General features: G+C 37.9%; 2 pseudogenes; both read left to right on the top strand.

Moving 5' to 3' along the window:
• The first annotated feature begins 21,021 nt into the window (after window positions 1-21,021).
• On the top strand, window positions 21,022-21,906 carry LOC111172675 (rab GTPase-activating protein 1-like pseudogene; annotated as a pseudogene).
• Window positions 21,907-21,981: 75 nt separating this feature from the next.
• On the top strand, window positions 21,982-23,034 carry LOC149747276 (rab GTPase-activating protein 1-like pseudogene; annotated as a pseudogene).
• Window positions 23,035-23,283: the final 249 nt, after the last annotated feature.

Below are 23,283 nucleotides of genomic sequence, written 5' to 3' on the forward strand. Positions count from 1 at the left end.
TAAAAAACAAAACCCAAACCAAACCTAATTAATAATACAAGAATAATACATATTCATTCTAGATTATTTAGAACACATAGTTAATCTCTAGATTATTTAGAAAACATAGTTAATCTAACCACCCAAAGAGAATTTACTTTTTTCCTTTCAATCTTTTTTTATACACATAAATTTAAACCAATCTATTAAAATGTGATCAGTAATACACAGAGAATTGAAATAATCAAATATTTCTACAAAACTTATATATAAAAATAGTAATCAGGAACTATTTTTAATATTTAGTTGTTTATTCTGGTGTATCTTTTCCTCATCTTTAAATAGTTGTTTGGCTTTCCAGACTGGCCAGCAAATATTTATTTAATCTATAACGTTACTGAAATGCTCTCCATCTTTAACAATGGTAAAATATAATATCACAATTTAACACAACTAAAAAGTAATAAAAATAAAATTAAAAATTTATCTTAAATGTTGGGAATTGAGACAAAGCATATTTGATGTTCAGTTGAATGAATACCAAGAGGTAGTTGAACAATTTTATAGATATCTGGTGCTTTTACAGATTTTTTTTTTGAATGGTGGCCCTGGTTATTAGGTTTAATTCATTCCAGAATTCCTTTTGCTCAATGGAGTCATATCATTAACAATAGTTAAGTATTAGTTGATATATTGGATATTGAAATGTTGGGTGAGGTCTTGAATACTGAAATATATGTAATTCTCAAGTTATGAATACTCAGCTGGAAAAGACCCATATCAGTGAATGGCTCTTTACATTTTAATTTCCTTCTCATTCAGAGTTGCTGCTCTGGAGAGCAAACTTGCTATGCAAGCAGATAGCACCACCTGCTGTCTAGTACCCAGGGCTCATGCACAGGGATTTTCTTGTCACCTTCTCTCAGGGTCATTATGGCCCTTTAGTGCTGGAGTCCTTCTTACCTTTCACTGCTGGGAATCACTTTATTTGACTGCAGACAATTATCCATGCAGTCCTCTTAACCCTTTTCTTCTTAAACCTCTCTCCAGAGGCTTGCCTAGTTACTTCAGATAGATCTCATTCTTTCATTTTCTTTCTTTCTTTAATAACCATGTTTCTGCTTTGCTTCTTCTAGTTTCCTTTCCTGTTTTCTAAGAGGTTGATCACTTTTTTTCTTTTTTCCTCTAATACTGGTTTGGAAATTATATATTTTCTTTCCATCCTTTAGTAGTGTCCATTAAAATCTTTTTAATTGAGTGTTTTATTTTGTTACCATTCCATCTTTGTCTTTATATTTAGTTTTTCCTTTCCTTTTCTAAAATATACATTAAAAAATTTAGTTTTAACCATTTTAAAGTATATAATTCAGTAGCACTAAATATAGTCACAATGTTGTGCAACTGTCACCACTATCCCTTTCTAGAATTTTTTCATAATCCCAAATTGAAACTCTGTATCCATTAAACAATAACACACCCCCATTCTCCCTTCCCTACAGCCCCTGGTAACGTTTATTCTTCTACTCTCTATTTCTGTGAATTTACCTATTCTAGGTACATCATATAAGTGGAATCATATAATCTTTGACCTTTTGTGTCTGGCTTATTTCACTCATTATAATGTTTTCAAGGTTCATCCATGGCATAGTATTGAAACAGAGCAGGACCCTGTGGGGCCCTCCCGGGTACAAATCCTTATACACACACACACACACACACACGCACACACACACACACACACACACACACACATATACACACACCATTTCTTTTTTGTAGGAAAGAGGTTTCATTCCACATCCCTGAGTTCCAAAGGCAGATTCAGTTGCTAATCAGGGAAGGGAGGGAATGCAGAAACAAAGGAGGTGCAGTCAAGAAACAATAGCACAGCCATGGAGCAGGGTCCTGGTTCCTACTCAAGGAATATACATAACAACACCTTTGAGTTCTTCTGTAGGAAATAAGGCCCCCACCCCTGTGGAGGATGGTAATGTCAGGCTAAGCACAAGATTCCTGGAATAGCACCCTGTTATCTCACCACCAACCAATTAGAAGAAAGTCAACAAACAGTCAAAGATAACGAGGACTCTGACCCCCTCTCTTCCTTTAAAAACTTTCATGGTCAAACAGGATCTTTGGAGTTGGTTTTTGGACAAGAGTCCACCTTCTCCTCAGGTTGCTGGCCTCTTGAATAAGGCAACCTTTCCTTTCCAGCCAACATCTGTCTCTCGAGTATTGGCTTTTAAGCAGTGAACAGCCGAACCTGAGTTCATTAACAGCATGTATCAGAATTTCATTCCTTTTTAAGGCTAAATAATATTCCATTGTAGAGACACTGCTTTGGGAAAGCAAGTTTTCCTCTTACTTGCTGCAAGAAATAAATCCTTCTTTCTCTGGAAAAAAAAAATTCCATTGTATGTATATACACTACATTTTGCTTATTCATTCTTCTGTTTATGAACATTTGGGTTGTTTCTACCTTTTGGCTATTACAAACTGCTGTTATAATCACTGGTGTAGAAATTTCTGTTTGAGTCTCTACTTTCAGTTCTTTTGGGTTCATCCCTAGAAGTATAATTGCTGGATCATATGGTACTTCTGAAACAGGAGAGAAGGGGGCAGGTCACAATCTTTGAAAGAATGACATAGACTGAGAACATGACATAAACTGATTAGAACCAAATGGGTCCAAGATGGCAGACAAATCAACTTCCACTAGACCTTGAGCCTCAGTATACACTCACTGCAACACATCAGCAAGCTAAATGACACACCCACAGGTACCATGACAGTTCCAAGGCCAACCATAAGGGTCAAAAAGTGGGTGGTGGCCCAATTCCTGGAAATCGCCACTCCTTCCTGAAATAGCTGTAATACTCCTCCCACTCATTAGCCTATGAAATTACCCACCCCTATAAAAACTGACAACCCCATACCCTGGTGCCTTTCTCACCTTCTGAGATGGCCCATACTCTGTCTGTGGAGTGTGTTTCTCTCCATAAATCCACATCTTACCTATCACTTTGTCTCTCACTGAATTCTTTCTGTGATGAGACATCAAGAACATGAGCTTCATTAAGTCCTGAAACCAGGTGTGTGATCTCAGTTGGAAGACCATGGGTTTTGGCTGGTTCGAGTCCTAGCATATGGGTTCAAGTCCCAATCTCAGGTGCACGGTTTCACTTCTATGTTTAACTTTTCAAGGAACCACCAAACTTTTCCACATTTTACATTCCCATTAGCAATGCATAATTTCTCCACATCCTCACCAACACTAGTTACCTTGTTTTTTTAATGATAGTCATCCTAATGGGTGTAAAGTGGTTAGATTTTGTTTGTATCAAAATTTTTTAAAGCACAGAATTTAAAATTTCAAATACTTTCTTATGGTTTATTAGGAAAAGCATCAGTCTTATATCCCTTCTCCCTTCACTTGAAGCAATAATTTTTATTTCTTTTACTGGTCATGTTGGTGTCTATTTCCACTCTCTAAAGAACATGCCTTTACTTTTATTTCTTGACTTACAGGTTTTAGTATTATCCATTGATTCCCCACTATGGAATATGACTGCTTCCTTCCTTCTCCTTCAGGTTTCTTCTGGAGAACACTTCCTTAGTAAGTCACTTGGACAGGAATCTTGGTCTCAAGAATTTGTTTCAAGAGCTCAACCTAAGACAGTTGATACTGGTAGTCCTATAAATCTGAGTGTAAGGATGAATTTTGGAGTTTGCTCATTTGCCAGCTGGTTCAACAAGGACCTCTTCAGTGTAGATACTCTGTGGCACACTGCTACAGTGCAATTGCTAACACTTTCACTTGTGGCGACAGACAGGATATAAGTAGAAGGAGATGCATTAACTTGTGCCATGTATCTAGTATTTGACAGTACAGGAGAAAGAGTAACTTGAGAGATTATGGAATTGGGAGGCTGTTGCTAAGCACCACTGATGTATTGAGCAGTGTAGGTGACAGGAACAGAGGTATAAAGCACCAATTGAAATCCAAATGCAAGTCAAAGGGCCTTTTTGGCAGCTTTTAAAGAGAACCTCATCACTGGCAACCAGAGGACAGACTGAGGTGAAGACCAGGCATAAGCCTTAATTAATAGTGGCAGAACTTCAGAGAAGGTGAATTCTCAGCCTGGGCAAGTCTCTTTTACAGAGTCAGGGTCCTCCTAGGAAAAAAGTGGGACCGTGAAACTTGGGATGCAGATATCTGTTTGCATGGTCAGGCCACTCACCTGCAATTCACCCCTACATACCTGAGCCCAGGGATATGGAGGAAGAGGGGCAGACCAAGATGTAAGGGTCATGCAGGGTCTGTTGAGGTGGAGTGTTTGGTCAGGTCACTCAAGATGGCTGTTCTCTTGCTCTCTGTACATCCCCTGCTCAACCAGTGCCTGCTTCACCTATACCCTATTCATATGACTGACCTTCCTACATACTTGCCCCAGGCCCCAGTTAGTGATTATTCTTATCAAAGGGGCAGTGAGGGATATGCCCCTCTGCTAGTTCCCCTGATAACCAATTAGCCAACCTGACATCAATTCCTCCCATAACTGGTAATCTCCCTTCCTCCCATCCCCACCCTGTGGAGGAAAGACTGCCACCATATCCTGTCTGCCCTCCGCCACAGATGATGGGGTGTCACACCAAGACTTTGTTTCAGTCACATAGGCTCCTCCATCCACTAAACCACTGATGTCTCTGTAGCTGACTCCGAGCTCTTTCTTCAGTCTTGAAGCTGGGCAAGTACAGGCCTTGTAGGCCTGAGGGGTGCAGCCCAACACTGTTAGACACACTTGAGGACCTTGATCACCCAATTTCCCCTGAACACTCTGGACCTACAGAGGTGGCCCACTCTCTCGTTGGAAGACAGAAGATTTTCTTTTTGCTTGAAAACTATATAGAAGCTTCAAATGAGTCAAGTATCTCACAAAATAATGCTGGCACTGCTCAGAATTTGCCTTACTTCTCCCCTGGCCACCAGCTAATTCTAGGATCAAATTTTAGTATGACCCAACTGGGGAAGTGCAGGGTCTACTAAGGGAAGAGAGAAATATATGGCAAAAGATCTGCTGGATCTGGCTGACATCTACCAGCAGGAACCCAGAGAATAAGCCTGGAAATGGATCCCAAGGGTGCTGGATCAAGAGGATGGAATATGAAATTGGGAAAAGGCGAGTTTACTGATATGGTGGTGGTATTGTCAAGGGACACAGGATTTAACACCCTGACAAAGGCCCTGGAATGACTCTTGGAAGCTTGGCTTTCCTACTATTTCTGTGACATTAGTCACATTTTAATCTCACCTGCCTCATCTGTAAAATAGAGGACTTGACACAACATTGTAATTCAACTATACCTCAATAAAAAATAAATTTTAAAAAAAGGCAAAACCCCCACAACATTGTAATTCAACTATACTTCAATAAAAAATAAATTAAAAAAAGTAAAATAGAGGACTTGAACAATGTTTATTAATCAATTGTTTCAACAAATATTTATTGGCCATTCAACATACACTAGGCAACGGGTCTTCAATGTTCCTCAAGATAGACGTGGCCCTTGACCTCTTGGAGCTTAGTGGGAGAGACTGATAGTAATCAAGTAAACAAAACAGTAAAGTAATTCAGACTGCAACAATCTCTCTGAAGAAAATAAACAGGGTACTGTAATAGTGACTAGTGGAAGGGAGGGCCCATTTAGCTAAGATGATCAGGAGGGGTCTCTTTTAGGAGGTGTTATTAAGCTTACAACTAAATGATAAGAAGAAGTCAGCCATGTAAACTGCTTGAGTAAAAGCTTTCCAGGACAAAGGGAATGGAAATATAAAGGTCTTGAAGTGTGAAGATTTCCAGAAACTGATAAAAGGTCAGAGCTACACTGCTATGTTCCCTTACTGTTGTTTTGTTGCTTATGTTTTAGAACTCTACTTAATATTAGAAGTGTTGTGCTTATAGGAAAAACTACCTTTGATGTATAGTATAGATAAAATAAAGTTACTACTGTGAATGCACACATTGTTATTTTCAGATATAAACAATAATATTAGATTCCATTTATTTATCCTGCTAAATGCCATGTACTTTACAAATATTCCTTACCTTTAATTTTCCCAACAATACTGCAAGACGGCTAATATTATCCCATTTATAAATGAGGAAACCAAGGCTTAGAGAGGTTAAATAACTTGACCAAGGTCACTTAATACCAGCAAGAGGATTTTTTTTCTACTACCTGCACCAAAAGCCTACCCCAGCAGACCTGGTTGTGTATTTCCAAATGCAAAACTCAAAAGGCTTTATTTTAATTTAAAGCTTTAACCCTGAAATACAACATATTACTTTATGATAGAGAAGAAAAAAAAAAGAGCCTTTCCTTGATGGATACAATGAACACCAAGTTGATTTTTCTAGTCTGTATCTAACAATTCTCTTCTTAAGATAACAGGACATTATTTCAACAAATTAGCCCATATTCAATTTGGATGGCAGGGCTAAAAAGAACCCAACTTAGTTTAAAAGTTAAATTCAGGGACTTCCCAGGTGGCGCTGTGGTTCAGAATCTGCTTGCCAGTGCAGGGGACATGGGTTGGAGCACTGGTCTGGGAAGATCCCACATGCCACGGAGCAACTAAGCCCGTGCGCTACAACTACTGAGCCTGCGCTCTAGAGTCCTCAAGCCACAACTACCGAAGCCCGCGTGCCCTAGAGCCTGTGCTCCACGACAAGAGAAGCCACCACAATGAGAAGCCTGCGCACCACAACAAAGAGTAGCCCCCGCTCACCGCAACTAAAGAAAGTCTGCGTAGCAACGAAGACCCAATGCAGCCAAAAATAAATAAATAATTTTTTTAAAAAGTTAAATTCAGGGCTTCCCTGGTGGCGCAGTGGTTGAGAGTCTGCCTGCCAATGCAGGGGACACGGGTTCGTGCCCCGGTCCAGGAAGGTCCCACATGCCATGGAGCGGCTGGGCCCGTGAGCCATGGCCACTGAGCCTGCATGTCCGGAGCCTGTGCTCTGCAACCGGAGAGGCCACAACAGTGAGAGGCCCACGTACAGCAAAAATAATAATAATAATTTAAATTCAGTAAACAAAGAAGCAGGAACTATGCAACAACAACCACAAAAAAGATAAGTAACCAATAGCCTATTAAATATTTAAATTTTTGATGATTATGTCTGAAGAAGCTCCTCAGTATTTTATATTCCAAAGAGATGCTGCTGGTGACATATTAGGGAGTTCTGGAGGGCAATAGAAAAGAAGTTACAAATTAAACTTATATTTTAAGTGCCAATCCAAAGGCCACAAATACAGTAGCTAAAATTCAGGTGTGTATAGACATATAAACAAGCAAACTTCATATTGTTGCTGAGCTTCAATTTCTTAATTATAGAACAAAAAGTCAATGTTATCTTTTCAGAATCCCTAGGAAAAATACAAAGGACTAAATGAAGGCACATTTTCTTGGCCCAGAAATATACTTGTTGAGTTAGCACAGGATCAAACTCAAAGGCTATTACCTACATGTACTGAGGCGAGGGTAATAAATGGGTACATTTGGTCAAGTAATTTAAGGTGGTAGAAGAGATAGTGGCAGTTTCAGCATAATAATGAAAAGAAAACATGCTGAGAGGAGGTCTGTCTAGTCTTTCTAGTCAAAATGAGAAACACAATGACTTCGAAACTACTCCATTCTAAATTCCAATGACTCTCATTCCACCCGGAACAGGACCTGATAGAACTGAGTGACTGTCCAGGTTAACTGGATAAAGTGGGACCCAGGGTGAGAGAAGCAGAGGTGGGCAATGTTTCTCAAACTAAACTGTGCATTGCCTTGGTGGAATTTTAAGGAAAAAAAAAAAAAAGATGCCCAAGGCCTCACCCCAGATCAAACGAATGAGACCTTGTAGGAATAGGGCCTAGGCATTAATAAATTTGAAAAGCCCCTTAGGAGATTCTAATGTATAGTATGGATTGAGAATCACTGGGTTAAAGAAACTCAGGGACTTTGAAGCAGAGTAGAGGGAGAAGAGGAAGGGTACAAAGGGAATGGGCCTTGAGAGACTGAAGGAGCCATACCCCTTAAAGGGCTGGGGGACAGGTTGAAGAGGATGAAGGAGCCACTCCCCAACCCCTTAATCCCCTGTGAACCTTGTATGGTTTTGAAGATATGATTCAAGCATCAGTTAAAGGACCAAGGCTTCTTCTGACTTTTCATGTGTGCGACTGGCTGAGATAAAGTTTAAGACTGAACCGCCCCTCCTTTTCATTTTTAAGTACATAGTACTGAGGTTTCATTCTTTTCCAAGGTTGTTCTTAAAATGGAAATAGGAAAGTTCCAAATGGATTCACTTTCTCTGCCATCCAACATGTATTGTTTTCACCTATAAATTATTTCAGTTTGAGCTGGTATCTGAATACTGACTGGGTTTTGGTTGCTAAGTGTCTATGGTAACCAAACCCTTCATAGGCTTACATTGGAGTGTTTATATTGGAAAGTTTACATATGAGCTACCTGTGCATGGTTGATAAGAAAAGATTACAGAAACTCCATCAATGTGACTAATGCCCACAAAAAGAAATTCTGAGGAAAAAAAGGTTCCTCTTTAGGCCCTGAATTGATGCAAGTTCAGAATAAAGAGTAAACTAGGAAGCTGAGATTTTAAGCATCCCAAGACAGCTTTTTTCCCCCTAACATAAAATGTCTCTACTGGTCCCGATATGTCCCACTTGAATCATGTATTGGACCTGAGGACAAGTGCAAATGTTACTTCAGATAAATAGCAGTATTAGCTCAATTTATCACACTAGCCAGTCAGCTAGCAGAACCTGGGAGAACAGGAAAAATCAGTAAGTTCTAATACATGAAGAGAAAGATCTTAGGTTTGGGATGTTACCTTGTACTGGCAAGACTCTAAATTGGAAGGCTCCAGACTTAAGTAATTCCTCTGAACTCAGCGGGTATATGTGGGTGCCATACATGTATTAGCTGCTTTATACTTCTAAAAAACAAAATCCAACCGAGTAAATTTGAAAGATATTATAGGCTTTATTCAGTGATTCATGAATCAGGCAGCGCCCAATCTAGCAGATAGAAAGGAGCCCTGAGGAGCTGTACAAAATGAAACACTTTTATAGACAGAGGGAGCAAGAACAAGGACGTTATACTAGGCAAAAACCAGATTGGTTATTGGAAGTTACTTTCCCTATAGGGAAAAGCAGGGGTTTTTCAGGCAGATTACCTACTAATGCCAATCAGGTGATTCCTGATTGGCTGGTTTAAGATTCCATTCCTGGGAGAGCTGAAACTGTTAAGTCTGGGTTTGGTGACATGGGGGCTTAGCATGAGCATCTCCATTTTGGGGCCTGTTGTCTTTAACATACTGCTTAATCTGGAGAGTGCTTAAACATAATGAAGCCTGCTCAACTAAGAGGAAAACATAGGATTAGGATGAAGTCTCTTGAGTTCTGTTCCCTGAGGTTCATAGTAAATCTGAGCTCATTCCGGGAAATATGCTAGATACTCACCGTGGATCAGTCTTTGAACTGCTCTTTGTGAATCATATATTGCACTGGAGACTCTACCAATGGATAGAAAGATGATTAAACTTTCTTACCCCTTTGACAGACAAGGGTACATTTTGGTTACGACACTCAAAACATTCTAATACTTAAACAACCTCTTTATGCTAGGGATAGAAGGTACCAGGTTAAACAATATTAAGGACTAATCTTTAAGGAGTTCTAACTCCATGGGGAATAAACTCTGATATGGAAGCAAAACATTTTATGCCTAATATTCCATTTGTTAAACATCTATCCTGCTCTTTTCTTTGCCATACTGTAAGTTTTAAGATTCTCAAGCCTCCTTTAGTCTCTAACTAATCGAATAAATTTGAGAATACATCTCACAATAAGACTCTCAGAAAGAGAAGAATATATTTCCTTGGGTTGCAGAAGAGCACACATTATCCTGTATTGTAAAGTCAATTCTGATAAAGTAAAGAATTTAGGACATTCACAAAAGTATCACTCCTAGCTCTTATCCAATGTGAAGACCTGTAAAAACTATATAATCTATTTTAACCTTTTCTGTCTAACAGAAGAGTCTTTTAAGATACCTGAACTTCTGAGTATATCGCTATATCCTGTGAAAAGAGCCTTATAATTGCTAGAATTCTGTAATTCTGATTGGTGAACTTATGTAATAATTTCTTGCTCAAATAATAACATTTAAATTGGCCTCTCTTTTCTGAAAAGTATAAATACTTGCAGGATTTGTTCACTAAGTATGAAGAGCTTCATAATATCCTTCTTTTCCCTTTATATTTAAAACAGTAATAAACCCATGATTCTATTCCATTCCTTATTCAAGAGTTTGAGAGTCTTCGTCTCATTTAAATTCACACTGCTAAGTGCTATGATAGAGGTTAAACTAAGAATCATAGCTGTCAAGAGGAAATAACAGTTCTGTATGAGAATGAGGACCTGAGAAAGCTTCACATAGGAGATGACATTTAAGATGCTGTGATGAAGCAGTAAAATTTCTGCGAGCAAAAAAGAGGGGAAAGGGTTGGACAGAAGAAGTTGAAATGCCTTGAAAACATAAAGTACCATATGTTTAAAGAATATTGCTCATTTCAATGTGGTAAGGGGTGGGAACTGGTTACTGAATGAAGCTGGAAGAGTTGATTGGGTCAGATCAAATGCCTTATTAAGTATTTTGGAACTTTCTAAAATTTAAGTTGTGATATACCATCAGATGTCTGTGAGTAAAGGAGTAACATGATTATCTACTTAGAAAAATAAATAGCAGTAGGATGGAAGATAGATTGAAGAGGGGAAAACCTAGATACAGATACCACTTAGTAAGCTACCTGAATAGTCTCCATGAAAGATGACAAGAGCAGTAGCAATGGAAAGATAAAGACAGTGAGAATTCTAAACACATTTTAGAAGTGTAATCCTCTAGAAATAGAAATTGAAGAAAAGAAAAGGGTTGGATACACCTAAAGGCTTGGTTACTGAAAGGAGTTAAAGCATCTCTCTCTTTTGAAATTTATACTTATAATATTTGCACTGTATACCTATGGGATGTTTCAGAGGTGAAAGGGGAGTGAAAATTACTTGAAATTTTCCCTAATTCTATTATCTGTGATTAAAAACCTAGGGTCATAAATGTAGCCTATTTTAGAGGAAGTCATCAACAGCAATTAAAATATCTTATACTCTCTTTTCTATGAGACCATCCCAACATTTCTGCTCTAGAGGACTCTAATATTCTTGCCCTAGAATGCCCATCTTCCACCATAGTGACTTCCAGCTTTACTCATATCCCAGAATGTAGCTATGTGAATAATGTAATCACTTTTTTACATATGCAAAATGAGTTTTGGCTTTACCAAGGCTCAATAATTGAACATTATAAGATGCTTCCTTCATTCATTCTTTTAGAATTAATGGTTCCCATCCTCTGAGTCATTTCTCTTTAATTCTAATTTTATTATTTTTCTTTTTCTTTAAGTTTCACTCACTTTTATGGTAAATACTTCTGGTAATATTTTTCATGAAGGATGAATTATGAAAATAAATGATACAAAGTAAGCCGTTGATGTGTTATATCATCAGGATAAATGATGCTAGGTAATTTTAGAGTTCCAGTTTGATAAACGAGGCTCATTCAAGTGATAAGCCTTAGCATTAAGGTGTTCTAAATCATTATATATACAGATTTAATTTTAGAAAAGTTATGATCATGGAATATGCATCAACCAAATAAGTTGATAAATTACCTTCATCTCCAGCCAACCACATTATATAATTTTCCAAGAGATGAATTTTAATGTAATGCAGGGAAGCTTTATTCTGTGAGTTATCTGTAACATTTGTCACTAGAGCCAGACCTTGTCAACATTCTCATTTTCATTATAAATTCCAAACTATCAATAAAAATAAAAAAGTCAACACCAATTTACAAAAGAAGGAGTAAAAGAAGAAAACATGTATATTCCTACATATTTTGGAGTCATCCAAGAGAAAAAATAATTTTCTCTGCAAAGGCAAGACTGAATTGGGTATTCTGAATGCATATTGTTGAGATAAGCAAACCATTTGGTCCTAGAAGCTGAAGGACATATTATTGAATGAATATTTAGCACAAAAGGTTTATCTTCAAGGAAGTCTTGAAATAAGAATACATAATTATTTTTTACTTCTATCTTTGCTGAATGGATTTTACCAAATTTTATTCATGCAAACACTATCTTACAAAAAATGTGTGCAGGTGCTGTGTTAGGTATAGGAATGCAGAAGTAAACAAGGCAGAAGATCCTTCCATCTGTGAAGTTAATGGTCCAGGAGAGGAAAGAGACATTCAATATATAATATCTAATTCATTCATTTACTTATTGACAGATATTTATTGAGGTTCTATCATGTGTCAGGCATTGTTTATGCACTGGGACTATAGCAATGTACAAAACTGATAAAAATCCCTGCCCTCATAGAGCTTAACTTCAATGTGTAGTAAATAATACAGAGGTAAATGCAGACTGCTACAGGAACTCATTCAACATAAGCCCAATAGTCGGTCTAATCATTTGCTCAAATACCTCCTGGAAAGGGCTGGGAAACTGATCTCTGCTGTTTCCTGAGGAGTAACTTCAGGCTGTAGTAGACTACAGAGCCTGAGAATGAGGGAGTAGGGCTTTGTTTATGCCTGAAGACCTTGTTGTACCTTGCAATTATATTTTTTGCGATTTGTAACCACCACATTGATGAGGTGCACTTGGTCAGTTAAGGATGTCTCTTACACAAACCTAGACTGGGCTACACAAAGGAATATGCCAGCATTGTATGTATGTATGTATATATGTATGTAAGTATGTATGTATGTATGTATGTACATACGTATGGCTAGACTGGGAGAGACTTCTCTGCTTCCAGATCATGTGATAGGATCCTCACTAAACAGCCATTATCATCTGCGACTCTACATCCTCTGGGGAGGCATTTGAGATTAGGAAGCTACACATCTTGATTTGTTTTAGAAAAAGTTGCCCATGTATTTTAATTGTGTTGACTTTCTTCTATGCCCTTCAGATAAATAAACTCTTTTATTTGTCTGAGCAGTATCTATGCCTGATCTTTCCATCTATCTAAACCTGCTATTGAAATCAGTCAATTTAGCAGATGTGCAGATTAAGGTAGATTTAAGAAATAGGATACGTGACCTAGATTTTTCACACTACTTTAAAGGTGATAATAGAAATTATGAGAAAAAATTTTTTAAATTTCTAATTTAGGCATTCATTATAGGGGCTATGGAACAGGGACATCTCTAGTCCAGGGCATCCTCTTCAGTATAAAGTGTCATCAGAGGGCAAGAACAGACCCACATCTGCATGGAATGTACAGTTGCCTTGATGGATAGTTTGAGGCAAGACGGAAAATACTGCTTTTAACCAAAAATTCTTCCATCATTACTTCTCATTCAGGATTTAAACTTAATACATTGTAGGTTTAGCTTGGGTTTCCTCTAAAGCAGAGCATTCAGTAATGACTTGGGAGCAGACATTTGAGGGTGATCCTAGGAATCAGAAGTGAGGGAGTGGAAGGAGTAAGACAGGGAAGGGAGAAAACCTCCCAAAAGGATAATGGGCAACTGAGCCCAATCCCACTGGGGCCCCTCTGATGAACTGTATAGAATTACCCAGAACAACTCGCCAAAGGACAGGAAGGTGGGGACATTTATCCCCCACTGATTGCCAATTGCTTCCAGTGTTAACTCCCCCAAACTCCAGAACTGAACCTGCAGGCTATGAGCAGCTTTCCCACGTTTCAAAGAAAGCCTAAGACAAAAAAGCAAGAGTAGCCAAGGTATGCATTTGAAGTGGGACACTAGCCACATGTGTAGAATTGTCTACCATGCTGCGTTAAAATCTGATGGGCTGAGGAATGTGGCACGAGGCACCAAAAGCATCTGCTGCAGTCAGACAGAATCCCTTTCTTGTATTCGGAGACCTGGAACACACTGACTCTCCTTAATGGGAAATGGCACACAAGAAGTCCTGTATAACTGATGAGATATTTGATGGTATGCTTCAAAATGGAGAGACAGAAACTTTTTTAGCATACTGATGTATAGAAAATATGCTAAGACAACCAGTTTGGCGGTGTGAATGGTTCTGATCACCTTGTAGATGTTCTCCCTAATGGAATTTGGAGGGAGCTGATCCTTGAGAAAACTGGGACAATTTACTGACATGTTTTATTGTCTTATCGTAGTGAGGGATAGTTATTTGAAAACATTTACTGAGCACTTACTCTATGTGGGCACTGTTTTAAGCCCTCTACATGTTCTAGTACAGGTGTGGGATATCTCTGCGTGAATGTGAATAGTAGGTATTCACATTCCTGGCCTCATGTATTCTTTCAATTAATGTTAAAAAAAGACACATAGAACCAGAAATTACATATCTAAATAGAAAAAGATGACTTGTAAACAAAAGAGATGAGATGAATCTTATAGAGGCTATGATTAGAACTGAAACAACCTAAAGCTACACAGCTTAATAAAACTAGGAACTGTTTTCATTAACACGACTTTATTCCAGGAAATTCTTGCCCAAGAAAGTTAAGTTACAAATAATGTTTTTGTTTGTTTTAGGAACTTCCTGAAAATCTGTAAATCTGAATAAAAAACTACTTATATAGCCCTCATCAGTGTAAACAGCTCCCTTTTCAGAACAATGGATCACTCAAACGACTTTTCAAATGGCTTTACCCTTCAAGTCTGGCTTCATAATCCTTGCCTCACCATATAAATCCTAATGTTTGCCCATCCTGAAGTTTGCCCTATCCCAATCAGACCACACTACCTCACATTGAAAGACATACTCTAAAATCAGTGAAGGAGATCAGAATATGCCACCCCAAAATATGCCACTTTGGCATACTGTTTATTTTGAGCTGAAGGCACTTACACAGCAAAGGGGACTTTGCAGATGTGATTAAGGTTACAGACCTGAAACGGGGAGATAATCCTGGATTATCTTGGTGGACCCAATCTAATTACATGTGTCCTCTGTCTGTAGTCAGAGGGAGATGTGACAATTGAGGAAGGGTCAAGAGAAATGCAACTTTGCTGGCTTTAAAGACAGAGGAAAGGGACCATGAGCCAAGGAATGTGGGCAACACCTAGAAGCTAGAAAGACCAGGAAACAGATTCTCCCTTAAAGCCTCCAGAAAGAAGCACAGCTCTACCAACACCTTGCTTTTAGTTCAGTGAGAACCATGTTTGACTTCTGACCTACAAAACTACAAAATAATAAATTGGTGGATTTTTTTAGCTACTAAATTTGTGGTAATTTGTTATGGCAGCATAGGAAACTAATACATAGTGTGATGTAAGGGTAAAAGTCCATCCTTTTTGTGTATGGATATCCGAAAGAACCAGCAGCACAATTTGTTGAAAAGACTATACCTTCCTTATTGATTTACCATGACACATCTGTTGAAAATCAATTGACCATATATATATATATATATATATATATATATACCTATTTCTGGACTCTTCTTTGCATTTCATTAATCTATATGTCTATGCATATGCCAATACCACACTGTTTAGATTACTGTAGCTTTATAGTAAACCTGGAAATCAGTTAGAGTCCTCCAACTTTGTTCTACTTTTTCAAAATTCCTTTCGGCTATACTAAGTCCTTTGAATTTCCATATGAATTTGAGAATAAGCCTGTCAATTTCTAAGAAAAAAGTATGCTGAGATTTTGAATTGGATTGTATTGAATCAATACATCAAATGTGAGTGAACAATACTGAGTCTTTCAACCCATGAATATGCTATATTTCCCCATTCTTTACATCTTCTTTATTTCTTTCAGCAACGTTTTGTGCTTTTTGGTATACAGGGCATGCAGATATTTCATTAAATTTTTTTTTATGTCATGATTTTTTGATGCTACTTGGGATGGTTAATTTTATGTGTCAACTTGGCTGGGCCTTGGTGCCCAGATATGTGGTCAAAGATTATTCGGATGATTCTTTGAGGATGTCTTTGGATGAAATTAACATTTAAATCAGTAGACTTTATAAACCCACGCACCTATGGTCACATAATCTATGACAAAGGAAGCAAGAATGTACAATGGAGAAAAAGTCTCTTCAATAAGTGGTGCTAGAAAAACTGGACAGCTACATGTAAAAGAATGAAATTAGAACATTCTCTAACACTATACACAAAAATAAACTCCAAATGGATTAAAGGTCTAAATGTAAGATGGGACACTATAAAACCCTTAGAGGAAAACATAGGCAGAACACTCTCCGACATAAATTGCAGCAAGATCTTTTTTGATCCACCTCGTAGAGCAATGAAAATAAAAACAAAAATAAACAAATGGGACCTAATTAAACTTAAAAGCTTTTGCACAGCAAAGGAAACCATAAACAAAACAAAAAGATAGCCCTCGGAATGGGAGAAAGTGTTTGCAAATGAAGCAACTGACAAAGGATTAATCTCCAAAATATACAAACAGCTCATGCAGCTCTATATCAAAAAACAAACAACCCAATCAAAAAATGGGCAGAAGGGCCTTCCCTGGTGGCGCAGTGGTTGAGAGTCTGCCTGCTAATGCAGGGGACATGGGTTCGGGCCCTGGTCTGGGAAGATCCCACATGCTGCGGAGCAACTAGGCCCGTGAGCCACAACTACTGAGCCTGCACATCTGGAGCCTGTGCTCCGCAACAAGAGAGGCCACGACAGTGAGAGGCCTGCACACCGTGATGAACAGTGGCCCCCGCTTGCCACAACTAGAGAAAGCCCTTGCACAGAAACGAAGACCCAACACAGCCAAAAATAAAAATAAATTAAAAAATGAAGGCTCAACATTTAAAAATATATATATATATAAAATAAAAAATGGGCAGAAGAAAAAATGTTCATTGCAGCACTATTTACAGTAGCCAGGACATAGAAGCAACCTAAATGTCCATTGACAGAGGAATGGATAAAGATGGGGCACATATATACAATGGAATATTACTCAGTCATAAAAAAATGAAATAATGCCATTTGCAGCAACATGGATGGACTGAGAGATTGTCATACTGAGTGAAGTAAGTCAGAGAAAGACAAATATCATATGATATCATTTATATGTGGAATCTATAAAAAAGGGTACAAATGAATTTATCTATAGAACAGAAATAGAGTTACATATGTAGAAAACAAACTTACGGTTACCAGGGGGTAACGGGAGGGATAAATTGGGAGATTGGGATTGACATGTGTACTACTATATATAAAATAGATAACTAATAAGGACCTACTGTATAGCACAGGGAACTCTACTCAGTACTCTGTAATGGCCTATATGGGAAAAGAATCTAAAAAAAGAGTGGATATATGTATATGCATAACTGATTCCCTTTGCTGTACACCTGAAACTAAGACAGCACTGTAAATCAACTATACGCCAATAAAAATTTTTTAAAAAATCAGTAGACTTTGAGTAAACCAGATTGCCCCCCATAATATGGGTGTTAACTGAAGGCCTGAATAGAACAAAAGACTGACCTCCCTCAAATAAGAAACAATTCTGCAGCAGACAGCTTTTGGACTTAAACTACAACACCTGCTCTTCCTTAGGTCTTCAGCCTGCCAGCCCTCCCTGCCTATTTTGGACTTGTCAGCTTCCATAATTGGGAGCCAATTCCTTCAAATAAATCTATTTCTTTTGCTCTGTCTATACAGATCCCATTGGTTTTGTTTCTCTGGAGGACACTGACTAATATACTATTGCAATAAATGGTATTGTTTTAAAATTGCCATTTCCAATTGGTCATTACTAGCATCATAAATTAGTTTTGAAAATTCAAAATAAAATGAAGTAGGGATGATAGTGTATTTTTTTCTTTCTATAAAGAATTCACGAAAGCTTATTTCAATATGGAAGGACACATCGTAGTTTTGGGGAACACTGATACTCTGAGAGGAATGTGGTCTCTTTTGGGAACTCTTTTATGTTCTTTAATGTTCCAGACCTTCTCTGTGTAGAGAGGAAGAATTCACTACCATTTATTAATCTTATATATTGTTATGGGCTGAATTGTGCACCCCACCCACCCCCAAAATTCATATGTTGAAGTCCTAATCCCCAGTACCTTAGAATGCCACTGTATTTGGAGAGGCATCTTTAAAGAGATGATTAAGTTAAATGAGGTCATTAGGGTGGGCCCTAAGCCAATTTGACTGGTACCCTGTAAGAAGAGGAAATTTGCAAATAGACACAGAAGAGTATGTGAAAATACAGGTAGAAGACTGCCATTCACAAGAAAAATTACAACAAATTTAGTGGTTTGAAACAATACAAATTTGTTCTCTTACCGTTCTGGGGTTCAAAAGTTCGAAATCAATTTCACTGAGCTAACATCAAGGTATTGTCAGGGCTGGTTCTTTCTGGAGACTCTAAGAGGAGAATCTATTTCCTTGACTTTTTCAGCTTCTAGTGGCCTGCTGTATTTCTTTACTTGTGGCCCCTATCTCCATCTTCAAGGCATTGTGCTACGTTTTCTTCTTCCAGCATCACATCCTCTTCTTCTCTGACCTGAACTCCTTTGACTGTCTTATAAGGAGCGCTGTGATTATATCAGCCCACCTGGCCAATCCAAAATAGTCCCCATCTCAAGGTTCTTAATCACATCTGCAAAATCCCTTTTGCCATGTAAAGTAAAATTCACAGGTTCTGGAGAATTAGAACATGGACATCTTGAGGAACTTTATTCAGCTTACATCATTATCCTTCATATATATCATATGTATAGATTTCAATTTTAGAAAATGCAGGGGTTTTACTATAATTGAGGCATTCTGTAAGCTGGCTGTACTTAATTTTTATCCTTTCATGATGATTATTGACATGGTATGTTGGTATACTTGGAAACTTATGTATGTCTTAATAGAACTTCATTATAATTATAAGGTCATCTAAATGTTTTATTACCAGGCAGATGAGAGAATGCGTGTGTGCAGTTAGCTTTCGTTTTGGGGGACATTTGTCTAATTTGTCATCTTGAAGCACATCTTGAAATACACTGTTGGATTCTCATTTAAATGGTTACTGTATGTGACCAGTGGTGCTAATCTGTTAAACTGCCCACCCCTAGGGAAATTCCACTTGCTAACTGGCCCTTCTTTTGTTTGATACAGTTTCCTTTTTTTTTCAGAACTGTTGGAAAAAATTCACAAATGGTTCATTCTTTCTGTTCACACTGAAACAGGAACTTACCTCTTCTTTATGAATGAATACACTTAATAGAAATATTATTATATTATAATATTAACACTGTATTATATAATAAGCATTTTCCTACTTACTAGAATTAACAGAAGCTAAACATAATCTATTCAACTTTTTATATTACGACTATCATCTTTATACCTTGTATAAATTTTCCTTTGGGGCATTATTAGAAACTTATGGTCTTTTAAAAATTCAACGAGTTCTAATTTAACATGATTATTATAATTTTTTTTGATCAAATTGCCTCAACTTGGTTAAAAGGAACCCCCTTAAACTGGCCTGTTTGGCTTTTTTAGAGTTGCCTCTAATGATCCCAAGAACATCCTGACTTTCTTGAAAAAAACAAAACAAAACAGGAATTCCTGGATGCTTCCTGATTTTTTTCCTGCTGAAGGGCATGACATTAACTATCCTCAAAAATCTTGGTTTCCTCTAGAAGAGAATGACATTAGAGATCAAACTATGGGCTCCAGAGGTATATTTATAAGCACTGGTGATAAGCAAAAGTGCTGCTACTGTGGCTGCACTGGACTGCTTTCTATGGTTCACAGTGGTAGTTTCAATTTAACACATTCTTTCGTACTTTACTTACTGCTGTATGGTTTCATCAATCACTAAGACTTTTCATATTAACACTTCTAAACAAAATAAAAGCCAGGAGTGGGATATCATTTTTCATCTCTCACACTGGCAAAGATTAAAAAGATTGATGATGCTCAGTGTTGGCCAGAGGGAAGGGAAACAAGACATTCCCATAAACTGTTGGTGGTAGTGTAAACTGGTATAACACTCTTATAGAACAACTTGGTAACATCTATTGATGGTGAAACACCTGTTAACTTAGAAATTCCACTTTTAGAAATTTACCTTACACATAAACTCATATACAAGTATGTATGATTACTGCAACATTGCTTGAGGTAGTGTATAACAGGAAACCATCTAAATGTCATCACGAGGACTTCCCTGGTGGCGCAGTGGTTAAGAATCCGCCTGCCAATGCAGGGGACATGGGTTCAAGCCTTGGTCCAGGAAGACCCCACATGCCACGGAACAACGAAGCTCTAGAGCCACAACTACTGAGCCTGCATGCCACAGCTACTGAAGCCCATGCTCCACAAAAAGAGAATCCACTGCAGTGAGAAGCCTGTGTACCTCAACGAAGAGTAGCCCCTGCTCACCCCAACTAGAGAAAGCCTGCGTGCAGCAACAAAGACCCAACACAGCCCAAAAAATAAATAAATAAATAAACAAATAAATGTCATCATGGGGGGACTCGTTAACTAATTATGGTACAACCATACAATGAATGCTGTGGAACCATTAACAAAATCCCATGTGTATGTGTGTGTGTGTGTGTGTGTGTGTGTGTACATAGATACATATTTACACACATAGATATACATATGTTTGCATTCTAATAGCAAATGCCTGGATATAGAAGAAACAATGGTTTTACCTTTGGAAATTTGAATAGGGCAAATTAGATAGAGGAAGACTTTTACTCCTCACTTTATAATCTTTTATACTAATATTAAACTTTAAAAAATACTGTCAATTAAATACTGTCAAATTAAAACAAGGAATAGAAAAGAAGGTTGTGATTACAGCACAGCAACTTTCTAACAAAGAATTAGCTGCTGAAAGATGCTTTGGAATCTTATTAAGCCCAGGTTGAAATGTGAAGAACTGTGACATTTATTTACTGGATATGGAAGCCATGGGAAAGAGCTATGATGGAAGAGCTTATGTTATCACCGGCATGTGGAACACCAATGAACCAATATTTCTGGCACTTAATGAAGAAACTCCAAAAGATAAATGAGTGTATAGGACTGTGGCAATGGATATGGTAGTCATGGACATGATGGAGCCTGTCTATTTTCACCTGGAGACAGCAGTACATGTGTACCCTGCAAATAAGTGATTTTGGCATTTTAGCAGAAAGACTTTCACGGAGACTTTCTTCATGAGGTTGAAACAGTCTGAGGGAAAAGGCCATACCAATGCTGGAAATGCGATAGATGAGGTGGTAAGTCTACAGCAACAGTCTGAGAAGGAGGAACGAATCACACTGCTACTAGCAGATGGGGTCCAGTGTCACCCTAGGAGGATGAAGCAGAAGAGAAGAGTGATAATGAACTCTCAAGTGGAACAGGTGATGTTCTAAGCATTGTCCTGAGAAGACCCTATATTCTTGGGGAGAATTGTTAGGAAGATCGCACAATAACCTTGGTGCACGACAGAAAGGGCTATCCACTTGGTGAAGAGTGCTGTTCCTGAAGCATTGAGTGCAGAGGTATGGTAATTATTAGCAGGCTGCCATGACAACCAGGCAATGCTCGATAGATATCAATTTCTTATCACAATGGACTCAGCCCAGGAGAGTGTTATTACTAGAGATATATTCATCAGACATTTCCTGCACATGATTACTTTAAAGATACCAGAGGAGATGGCCAGGAATCGCTCTACAAGATTTGCAAGGCCTACTCTGTCTACAACAAAGACACTGGGTACTGTCAAGGGCAGTCTTTTCTTGCTGCTGTATCGCAGCTGCATTTGCCAGAGGAACAAGCATTCTGTGTTTTGGTGAAAATCATGAATGACTATGATTTATGAGACTTCTGCAAAAACAGCTTTGAAGACCTTCACTGCAAATTGTATCAGCTGGAAAGACTAATGCAAGAGCAGTTACTGGACCTCCACGACCATTTTTCTAATCTGAACCTGGAAGCTCATATGTGTGCATCCCAGTGGTTTCTCACTCCTTTTACTGACAAGTTCCCACTCTGCATGGTCTTCCACATCATTGACTTACACTTTGTGAGGGTTTGAACATAACCTTTCACGTAGCCTTGGCTCTCCTAAAGACCTCAAAGGAAGATCTTCTGCAAGCTGATTCTGAAGGTACTTTACAGTTCTTCAGAGTTCAGCTTTCTAAAGTTATTCAGAGATACAAGGCAGAGGAAAATGCAAGAAGTATAATGGAGCAGGCTTACAATATTAAGGTACAAACCAAGAAACTGAAGAAACATGAGAAGGAATATCTGAAAATGCAAGAGAGTCATCTGCAGCAGGAAGACCCAATGGATAGATACAAGTTTGTATATTTGCAGATAACTTCACCTCTTGCTTTTATACTGGTAATATTCATACGCTGAGAGAAAGAAAGGGAAAAAGAAAAAGTAGCTATCAACTACTTTCAAAAATGAGAAAAAGGAAAATGACAAAGTACCGTTTTAGTTGTGCACAGTCACATCCTAATCTACTCTATGCTTTTCCTTCATGGTATATTGTATCCTTCAAGACTCCAAAGCAATGCAATGATTTAGTCAAAATATTTGGTTAAAAATACTAACCAGCTATATTTGTTCAACTCCATTGTGTGTAAAGTTGAGAGCACCCTAAATGTCCAATACTTAAATTTTAAAGCAACTTAAAATGTTCATTGCCTCATACCACACCTCATGATGTTTGCATGATGCATAATAGTTATAAAAGTCTGTAGTACTTGGAAACATTAAGCTTTTACCAATTTGGAAAAGTTTTTAAACAATTTAAAGGACATTGCCAAACAAGCAAAGCAGGCCTGATGGACTAGAAAATGAATTAGAAAGAAAAAAACTGAAATGGTAGAAATAATTTTTAACACATTCCTTTTGCTGTTACTTTTCTTATATGTACTCTTTTTCATGTATTATGAAAGCAAGGCATATCATTACAGTAGAAAAGCAAAAAGAATATAAAGTACACCATAATTCTATCTATCCACAGGTAGTAGAATTTACAACTTGGTGCTGCTTCTTTCCTAAACACACACTTTCTCTTCCTCTGAACACAACCATCTTTTATCCTAGAGTCCTGTCACTCCTGTCACCGCAGCTTTAATGTTATTAGTTTCTAAGCTCCAAAGCCTGAGGGAGGAAAAGGAAGGCTGAAGAATCCAAAAAAGAGCACAGTATAAAGAGGT

This window comes from Delphinapterus leucas, chromosome 16 (genome assembly GCF_059928025.1).
Source record: "Delphinapterus leucas isolate spDelLeu-1000000601 "Yukka" chromosome 16, BTC_Dleu_Yukka2, whole genome shotgun sequence".
Classification (NCBI taxonomy): domain Eukaryota; kingdom Metazoa; phylum Chordata; class Mammalia; order Artiodactyla; family Monodontidae; genus Delphinapterus; species Delphinapterus leucas.